The sequence below is a fragment of the Hermetia illucens genome, chromosome 5, assembly GCF_905115235.1.
Source record: "Hermetia illucens chromosome 5, iHerIll2.2.curated.20191125, whole genome shotgun sequence".
NCBI lineage: Eukaryota > Metazoa > Arthropoda > Insecta > Diptera > Stratiomyidae > Hermetia > Hermetia illucens.
The window spans coordinates 76,627,369-76,637,405 of NC_051853.1; the positions used below are offsets into that span (position 1 = coordinate 76,627,369).

The 10,037-nt window shown below is 43.6% G+C and overlaps 1 protein-coding gene across 2 annotated transcripts in view; it reads right to left on the minus strand.

Moving 5' to 3' along the window:
• The window catches only part of LOC119658080 (serine-rich adhesin for platelets), a 459,260-nt gene extending 450,146 nt beyond the window's left edge, over positions 1-9,114 (minus strand). For both annotated transcript variants that reach the window (XM_038065342.1, XM_038065341.1), the window contains exon 1: positions 8,091-9,114. The gene's annotated coding sequence lies outside the window, so the exon portion shown is untranslated. The remainder of the gene's footprint in view (positions 1-8,090) is intronic.
• Between the last annotated feature and the right edge of the window lie 923 nt (positions 9,115-10,037).

A 10,037-nucleotide genomic window follows, 5' to 3' on the forward strand; every position in this document is an offset into this window, starting at 1 on the left:
TATGCATCCGTAGTGTGGTGGGTTAAGGTGAAATAAAAGAGCCTGTATGTCTTCTGGGTATCGCCGCTGTCATGACTATGACATCCGGCGCAGCTCTGAATGCATTATTCAATTTGTATCTGCGTTTGTTTATTCAGAGCACCGCAATGAGAGCAGCTCATAAAGTAATTTGATTATGTCTATGAAGAAACACTGGATATGGGGGCACCAAGCATTGGAAGATATATTGGGAGAAGTGAATCCAGGTTTCGCAACGTCTTCTGATTCTCGGATCCTCACATATCAGTTGGATAAAATATTTGAAGTTAGCTTGTAACGAAGGGAAAACTGGGACGAAACAGGAGAATGTCTGTTAGGATATACTAATGGCTCAAAAACAGAACAGGGTTCTGGAGCAGTAGTGCGCCTCTCGAATAAAAACGAGAAGTGGGCTTTTCCCTTGAGACAACATACAACGGTCTTTCAGGCTGAAGTGTATGCGATCCTAAGGACGGCAACCTAGATGTTTGACGAGCAATTGAAGGATAGGCGCATCGCAATCTATAGCGATAGTCAAGCTGGCTTGAGGACGTGGAACGTTGAATGTAGAAATCGATTGAACTCTATTTCCAAATTCAATACGATAGAACTTCTCTGGGTGCCCGGTCATTGGGGTGCTAGTAGCATTGGCTAATGCTATCAAAAACTGGGAAAAAGCTTTTATAATGACAAGTGGCTAAGCCTTAGTGCTACTAAATACACCAAACATTTCCTGTCAGAACCAAACAAAAATACAGCAAAGTTTATCCTGTCGAAAGACAGGACTGACCATAATTCCTTGCTGGGCATATGTTCAGAATAGGAATTCTCCAAAATTGTACGTGTCCATCCTGTAATGAGGAAGCGGAGTCCACGGAGAATTTTCTATGTGAATGCCCCGCGTATAGACGCATCAAACATCAGATTTTTAATGCCGATACGCTTAAATTACAGCGAGTAGCATCACAAACGAATCTGGGATATTCCATTATACGGAGGAATCGAATACAATGGACGACTAGGATCTGAGTGGTCAGAGGCTTTGCTTCTCGCCCACCTCAAACATAAAACTTTACGTAACTTATACTTGATACGTTGGAATCACACCAGAATCTGAAATACAAATTTGGAAAAATCGAGGAAGTTCCGGAAAAAGCAAGCAAAATTAAAAAACGAAAAATACCGGCTCGACACCTATGACCCGAGCGCCACGATCCGCCATGGGTCCGAGAGAAGAAGACTCACGGTGGATCACATCTTCAGCCAGTGTTTAATCTCCGTCAGGTGTCACTAAGGCACAGTGTTATACTACGGCATCTCCTGGTCATTCACTACGGAGATGCCTCTTATTGTGTGAGCTTTACAGGAGGTAAAAAGAGTATAGATATGGTAGATCCCATATTTGGCTAAGTGTTTATTGAAGATTGTGGACCTGAACTGATGTTATTTCTGTAGGGATCACATGGAAAATTCTCTTCTCGAGGTAGTCTACTAACACTTTCACGGTGAACCATTTATGGACTTCTCGGAAGATAACTTCGAGAAAGAAACCAGAACAACTATAACGCCAAAGTTGCCTGTCCTCGATCTCGGATATGGGCAGATCAAATGAATATTCAGGCGCAGGCCCGAGTACTAGACCTCTTTCAGTCCAAATTTGCTTTTCCTTACGCAATATATCATTCAATGTCATGCGAATGCCAGAGAGCAACTTCATTTCAAACAACACATACTGATCGAAGGTTTTTACAATAAGAAGCAAGTAATGTAAGTAGACGAATACATGGCTTTATCCATCAATCGCTCCATGACCTGAGCAGCGTTGCACAATCCAAACGGCATGGTCACAAACTAATAAAGCTATCAATGATGAAGGCGGTCTTTTCAAGCCTAAATTCATAATAAATCTAGTTGATGGGAGACAATCGAAAAACTCACTGGATAAGAGGCAGGGAAAACGAGCCTACAGTTTACTCTGCAAGCATCAAAACAGAGAGCTTCACCATACTGGTACCCCACCCCAGACCAGACCCTTGGGTCTCTTCAATTACTTCCAATGATTACATCTGGCAAAGATGGGCTGAGCTGAAAAGCTACGAAAAATTTTTGTTTAATAAGTTGATAGCTCCTGAAATCGATGGCGTGCGTAAACCAAATTTGTACTTGAAGGAGCACCAACACCAAAACAAAAACCGTTCCGCCCCTTGAGGCACTCTTAGTAACCACGAACTGATGGCAATTCTAACATTGAAGGCTGGTACAAGCTTCCAAGCTTTTTGAAACGTTCCGCTTTTCATTACCTTCGGTGACTAATTCGAACAACCGACGCCCTCTTGGGATACCTCCAGCAAACCTGTTACCAACTTGCTGAACTTGCTGAAGTAGCTGTCATAGGTTGCGGCGCGACAGCTACAGCAGACGGAACTATGTTCCTGGTCATCATAGCGCCTAGACACCGAATCACCCCACGGGTAACGATTTTAACGGCGTGCTACCCATAATGCCCAGTCAGCAAGTCAGACAACTTTCGCTGATTGTCCGTACTAAACCTCAAATTTTCTCCTCATTAAGTTGCAATGCATTTTATACCTGATCGCGGGGTCCTCAGTAAGTAATCTACAAGACCACAGAGCTCTTGTACTTTTTCCACCTACCTTTGAGACGCTACGGTGGCCTTCAGTCATCCGGACTGAAGCTATCCATCCCTCCTCCTTCAAATCACTAACTCAAGCATGGGTTCTTAGATACTTAAAAAAGTTTGTCTGGGTTATAGCTTGGATGAGGGTTCAATCAATGCGATATAAGTTTGCAGGACACTGTCAAAAGCCTTGGCAGTAATCGATATAGCAACTAAAGAGATTTCTTTGGTCTTAAGTTGCGTGCTCTATAATATTTTTCATTGAAATGCCTGTATACATGATCCTGTAGCAGAAAAAAGGCCATGTTCGAGAGCGTGGAATGTTCACGCAAAGGCTTGTAGTATGGTCCTTTTTGGAGTCTTCCCTATACTGAATACAGAGGAAATAATTCTCATATATTTGAGGTCTCCTACGCAGTCTAGGTTTCAAAATCAGACAGAGAAATGGCTTACGAAAAAAACGCTAGTTACGTTGTCCACCTGGTCACTACGTGAAAACTGGAGCAGAAAGCAATCTTCTAGAACGTGTCACTGTTGGAGTAACCCTCAAACTTAACGCCCTACCAAAAGTTAAGGATCATGCATGATAAAAAGAAATAAGTGAGAAAATATGAACCAACCAATACTAGTTGTGATATCCAAGTTCCAAGAGCTTCCCGATCTCGTTGCCCCGGGTCCCAATCCTGGTTTTTCATATATGTTTGTGTTCGCCTCTATGCTGTCCATATAAGATATTGATCTTCCCAGGCCTTATGTATTCCTCTGAAACTTGGATTTATAGCAAGGGAAATTGCAAACTTGTAGTCGCGTCCCAGAGAATCCATCAAAGAAGTTTTGGCCCCTTACAAGAAAATGGGTAAATTTATGGATAAAATCCGACTCAAGTTGTCGTGGACAGGTCACTTAATTCGTTTGGATGATGACTCAGTCCAGAGTGTCTATAATGGCAATACCAATTGCACAAAAAGAAGACGTGGCTGACCTTTTCTCGGATACGGTATCACCCTGTTGGTAGGGATATCGCTTTGATGAAGTTTGGAACAAAACCAAAATGTTTGGATGTCCCTAGTAATGCACTCCTCTTCCACTGTTCCGCAACACGTAAATCTAAACTGACCAACTCACCGGTCATCTCACGATGATACACAACCCGCAATATAGTTACCGCCTTTTTTCAATGTGCGACCTATCCACTGCCAATTCTGCATTCCCTTAACACTTCTCTTGGCATCAGTGGCCAGTACGCCAGCAAAGCCCTTCATTTGTTATTGTCTCAGGCCAGAGTACCCCGTTTTTTCCGCCGGACTATTTGCCGTTTTTGGTCTTCAAATCGAATTACCTACCCATACCATCGAAGATGCCTATTCCGCAATCTTTCGACGATCGGTGCAACCCCCATATCGACCGCAGATGTCCTAATTTCAGGGGGTTTTGTCTACTTTACTTTCACAGAGCGAGCAACCCTGAGGTAAATTTTGGATGCATGCGCCGATTAAAAAGAAGAGCAGTTGTGGAACGACACCTTATCTAAGGTTCGCTAATGCGTGAAGCAATTTCATAGCGCAGTTCATCATTGGCTGAAGGCATTGATCCCAGCTGCTTAAATGGTTCAGTCCTCGGCATGTCGCTGACACCGGCACTGGGGACGTGAAATGATCGTTGGTAAAGATAAACCCATTTCAGAATCCATTAAAAGAGTTATGCGCGAAGTGTTCTTGGGGCGACCCACTCGTCGGCCATTTTGGGAGAGTGGGTTCCACTGAATGGCGTAGCCAGCAATAGAATTGTTGCCCGTCATTAATTTGTAATCTATCCATTGTGAATTCCGCATTCTGATCATATCGCCCACTGGTAACTATCTTATGCGCCGAACAAGTTTTTTGTTCAAAATAGTATCAGCCCAACGTACTCCGATGACACGTCGCAGGCAAGTGCTCCCGAAGACTTGGAGCTCTTGAGTAACCATGGGTGTCACTTTTCATGGGCTGCTCTCAGCGTGAAGAACGTCGTTTATAACGCGAAGAAATACTATCGGTAACAAGATGAAATCCTGGGGGACTCCGCTTTGGACCTCAAAACCATTTGAAATTTTACTTGAATGCAACACGTGACATTTTGCGCCATCATAAGTCGCTCTGATGATAGCTGTTAGTTCTTTCGGGATGCCCCTCCTATGTAGAGAATGCAAGATACACTCAATGTTCACGCTATCGAAAGCCTTACCAAACTCCAAGAAGAGCGTTTGAAGCGTTTGAACTCCACATACTGCTCCAAAATGATCCATAGAGTGTAGATATGGTCAATGCAAAAGTGTCAAGAGCGGAAACTAGCCTGCGCCCTATGGATCAAGCTTTCCAGGTATACCTTGATGCGTTTCGGGGTAATTTTAACTATTGTCCTTGTCGCATTCAAGATGAGTGCTGCTCTTTGGAATCTTAGCGATTACCCTTTGTCCACTCTTTCAAAAAAGGTCTCGGATTCCCACGATTCCCCTAAGAATCGAAGTAACAGATCTGCAGAAACTGCAGGTATAGCGATAAATAACTTTGCGAGACTGTCAAGGCCATCGGCTTTACTCCTTTTGAATGTATCGATGGCCGAGATGACTTGTCGCAAGTTTGGAGCAGCAGGCCTTACCCGCACGTTGCGGTGACTAACCTTTTCATTCACGAGAGGAGGAACTTCATCGGATGTCATATGGTTAAGAACAATGGTAAAGTGCTGTTTTCACCTCTTCAGTTAGTCGTCATGCGTGGATGCGGGGTCGACTATTAACGTCCTTCACAAAACCATTGAAAGATATGCAACAACATGCAAATGCTTTCGTGATCCAGTATACACTTTTGAAATCATTACGTTCTGCGGCATCTTTCATTTCCTTAAGCAACGCATTCCCCCCACTTCCCGGGAATTAGCACCAGTGTCAGAGTTTGAGCGATTAATAGAACCTTTAACCCCGCTTCCACGATTTTACCGTCTTCGTACCTCTACCGGTGTTCAACAAAGAAACACCCTCTCGCCATGCTTCTTTACTCTTGCCATGAATGCTATGAACACTGTCACACGGGATATCCGTCGCCCAGTACCCTACTCACTACTCTATGGTGATGATGTTTTCCTAGGGTCTCCTAACCCAGTAGATCTGGAGCGGAATATGTGCCTCATTCAGCGCGATTTAAGGCTGAGTTTGAATAAAAGGCCGACTAACGTGCTCAGCCAGCCAATATCACTACCAAGGCAGTGACCAGTCCCTGAACTATTTAAACATCTCGGATAAATGCTAAATAATTATAAAAAGGCTTCAGGCATCAACGCAACTTGGATGAAGTGTTGTTCCCCAGCCGGTGTTCTTTGTGATCAACGTATCAATGAACATCTCAAATCTAAAATTTACCGCAGTGTTGTCCGACCTGTCGCGCTCTATAGTTCTAAGAACTGCCGACTATTAAAGAGGATGAACAACGCCCCGCGGAAATGCGGTAGTGTAACACACTATGAATAAATCCGAAATAAGGACATCAATAATCGACAGGGGGACACAGATTAAGAAAAAAATGCTGGGGAAGCGTCTTCAATAAACACGTAATTCACGTTGACGAGAGCTCACCTGCTAAGATTGGTTTCAATTCATGCAATAACTATAAGTTAATAAATTAGATTTTTGTCTACTATTTGTAGTCTAGCCTAAAATTGATACTCTTTCTCTCTTCCTCCAAACTACAATTTTTAGTTTAAATGTAAATATATATTTCGAGAGCGACTTACCCCTTCATCAGTACATGCTGACCTGTTGTATGCCAGCGGTAGTAATAGACCCCGCTCCTGCATGGTGGTCTCAAAAAAAAGTCGACCACGGCCAAACTAGCCATAAAAAGTTAAAAGGGAATGTCAGTCTTGTTTTACATATCTCTTCCACGAGGCAGAGGAAGTTACGATGTCAACGACCACCACATATGCCGGAAAAGTTCCAACATCAACGCGCGAGCATCGAGACTACTAAAATATCTGCTAGAGAACGATCTACAGATCCTCTCTTTGGGTAATGAACCCATTTTCTTCAACGTGGTCAGGCGAGAGGTCATTGGTAATACGGTGACATCCCCTGACATTACGGCTTTTGTCGAAGAGTAGAGAGTATCAAACGATATCACACTCTCGGGTCACAGCCGCATTATTTTCTGAATGGGCATGGATCCACATCCAATCAGTCCATTTGGAAATCCGCACACAACAGATTGGGCGACGTATAAAATAAAACTGAGCGCTCAAGTTACGATCCCTGGAAGACACATTAAATCTACTGCTGGAATTGACAAAATAACCCAGATGATCACAACTAGCATGACAGAAGTTTTCGAAGAGAGCTGCCCACTCAAGACACCAAAGACGGGTGAAATACCATGCTGGAACTACAAGAGAATGACGAGAGTGCTCTTCAATCGTGATTTGAAGTCTGATTTAACCGCTGGCTGGAATCGGTATCAAGAAGCTCTAAAAAGAACATACAATCGACTAAATGATCTTCATGGAGACGTTTCTGTGAAGAGGTTAACTCTTTTGAGGCAACCTCGAAGCTATCTACGTTTATAGAGCGGAGGTACAGAGAAAACGATCAAGAAGCGGCAAACTATTTACTTTAATTGCACTTCCCAGGTAGCATCGAAAATCTCATCTCAGCCTTCAACCGAGACTCTAGAATGAGGCATGGAAAGTAATATCATTGGAGTTCCATAGATACATGCAAAAAAAATACTGTTTTCTAATTTAGCTCATTACGCAACTAGTTAGTATGGCAAAGAAGGGGTACATGTTTCACAGACTTCTGCGAAGCACGAAAATTAGCACCTAAGTATCTCTTTCTATCCAAGTTAATAGAGATCATTATGGATCAAGTCCACCGCGAGCTAGAATCTTTCGTCAAACGATGATAGTAAAAAAAACTGTGGTTTGAGCAGCTATTTTACAACTTTTTTAATTAACCGTTGAGAGTTGATATCTGACATTCACAAAAAAGTCCGTTGTATCTTTATCTAGCGAAATAGAATAATAAAAAAAATCCCAAGACTCCCACCCCATGTGACACCAAGGAAAAGTCCAGAAAAGAATGATAAAAACCAAGCATCACAATAACACTTTTCATTGCTCAAAAATCAAGAAACACCACCAAATTATGGGATCACAATGTCCCCAAATGCACAAAATAAAAACCTCATCTTCAACAACGCGAGATATTTTCTTTCAAAGTTTTAATAGTAACATCAAACCGCCACCCCATGCCTTCCCCGGCGAACCCCCGCCCTGGCTCGATATTGGCTGCGATAGGTATCACCTGAGTGCATGTCCGGGTATTTGTTCAAAAGGAAAACACAAAAACTGGGAAAATTAAGAAATTTTATGCTGTCATTCTGCGAAAAGATAAAAAGCTCACACTTACCTTTTCCGCTGTGAATATCCTCGTTAAATTTCTTCTGAAGGTTTTCACGAACAGTCCGGTGGGAAGATTGGCTTCCAGAATCAGATTATCTTGTTTTTCCCGCAACTACGTAATATCCTTGCTGAACCAACGTCGGAATGTAGGGGGCCAATTAGTTCGCTTCACCTGGTTTTTATTATGTAGCGCTAAGTAAATATCTCTACTTCCTTCCACTCTCCTTTTTCCAGTTATCCTTGGACAATACGGCCCTTAGTGCTATTGTTGAGTTGTTTTGGTCCTGAAAGTGTTCTTACTTTAGTCGTAATGCCCGTTGTCGTTTGAAGACGTGTCCCATTGTTACGAAATAGAGAAGATAACAATTAGGTCTTGTGTCGCAAATTAGCGCACAGCACATAAAGACATTCACCGAAATTACCACCTCACTGAACCACACCGCACACAATGGACTAGTGCGTGGCGCAACAAGGATACCTCACACTATCGTTTGATCACACGCAAACCCGACACACCGTCAATTTAGGTTTCTCTGCATTTGACGAAATGCACCCCGTTTTGCATCAATGGCTCTACACTTTCTCTGCCCTTTTTGTTGCTGTTTTATTTCCAAGACTCCTTGAAAATTGCACTGGAAAACAACAACGATGACAACGACCCGTGAGCTTTTCATTCAAATCCTCGTTTTGCTCTAATAAAAAGTTCACACTTTAATCTCCCACTTTAACACACTAAATCGACGACTGCAAGAGAACATCCTCAACAAAAGAGGTCGTCGTCGAAGTACGCTTCTGGTTATCGTCCTCGTCGGCGACGTCCTTCTCGCCGTCGTCGCTGTCGCTGTCACCGGAGTCTACGACAGGATGCAAATACTTAATTGCACAATTTTTCGTATTTCGACATGCACAATATTTTTGCTGCCGTGGCAGGCTCCACAAGCTTTCAGGATTTATGTATGTCTTCAGGCTTCTGTCAGCCAAGAAAAGGACATTACCGAAAGGAACGCGATTTTGACTAGAACTGCACTGAGATTTCCGGAATGACTGCCTAACGCCCTGCTCATTGGATCCTGACTGGTCCAAATGCGAGGAAAGCTCCTTTCGTTTTCGTTATGTCGGTGAATGGGACCAAGGCAAGCGCTGCACGCAGTAAGGATGGGAAGTCGGGATGGGAGCATCACTTTTAGTAGAATTGTACTGAATACGGAGCTTCAAGGATAATGTGACTAAGATTTGAACGAAGTTCAATACATGAAGTTAGAAATCATTCCGCAGTGATACGAATCCTCGAAACAGCCAGTCAGGCTGAGAATTTAAACCGATGCAGCAAGTGACATTTACCGTCATCATTAGTCACTCAGGTAATAGCTAATAGTTTTCTCGAAAGGCCCCTCCTGTGCGAAGGCATGCACTAACCCAAATGACAGGTCAAATCAATGCAGGAGATGCGGAGTGGAAGGCCATATCAGCAAGGACTGCGGAGCTGACCCAAATCGTCTACTGTGCAAAGGAAAGGAGGGTGTGGACCATCGGCACATTGCGGGGAGCAGCAGGTGCCCGGAATACAGGAGAGCCCTTAGCACAAATCGCAGATGAGGTTGATACAAATCAACCTCAACCACTGCGAGGCGGCGCAGGATCTACTCGCGCAAACCATCCGCGAGAAAAACATCGATGTGGCCATACTAAGTGAACCATACGGAAACCGCGGTAGTAGCGTTTGGGTCAAAGACCAAACGGGCCAAGCAGCGCCGTGGACTTGTGGAGAACAAGCCTTCCAGGAAATAATGGAGCACCCGGAGGAGGGCTTCATCAGAGCGAAGGTGAAGGGCATCCACATCTACACCTGTTATGCTCCACCCAGCGCTACACTCGTCGAGTATGAGCGGATGCTTGCTGCTCTTGCTTTGGATGCAAGAGGACGTTGGCCGATCATAATAGGAGGCGATTTCAA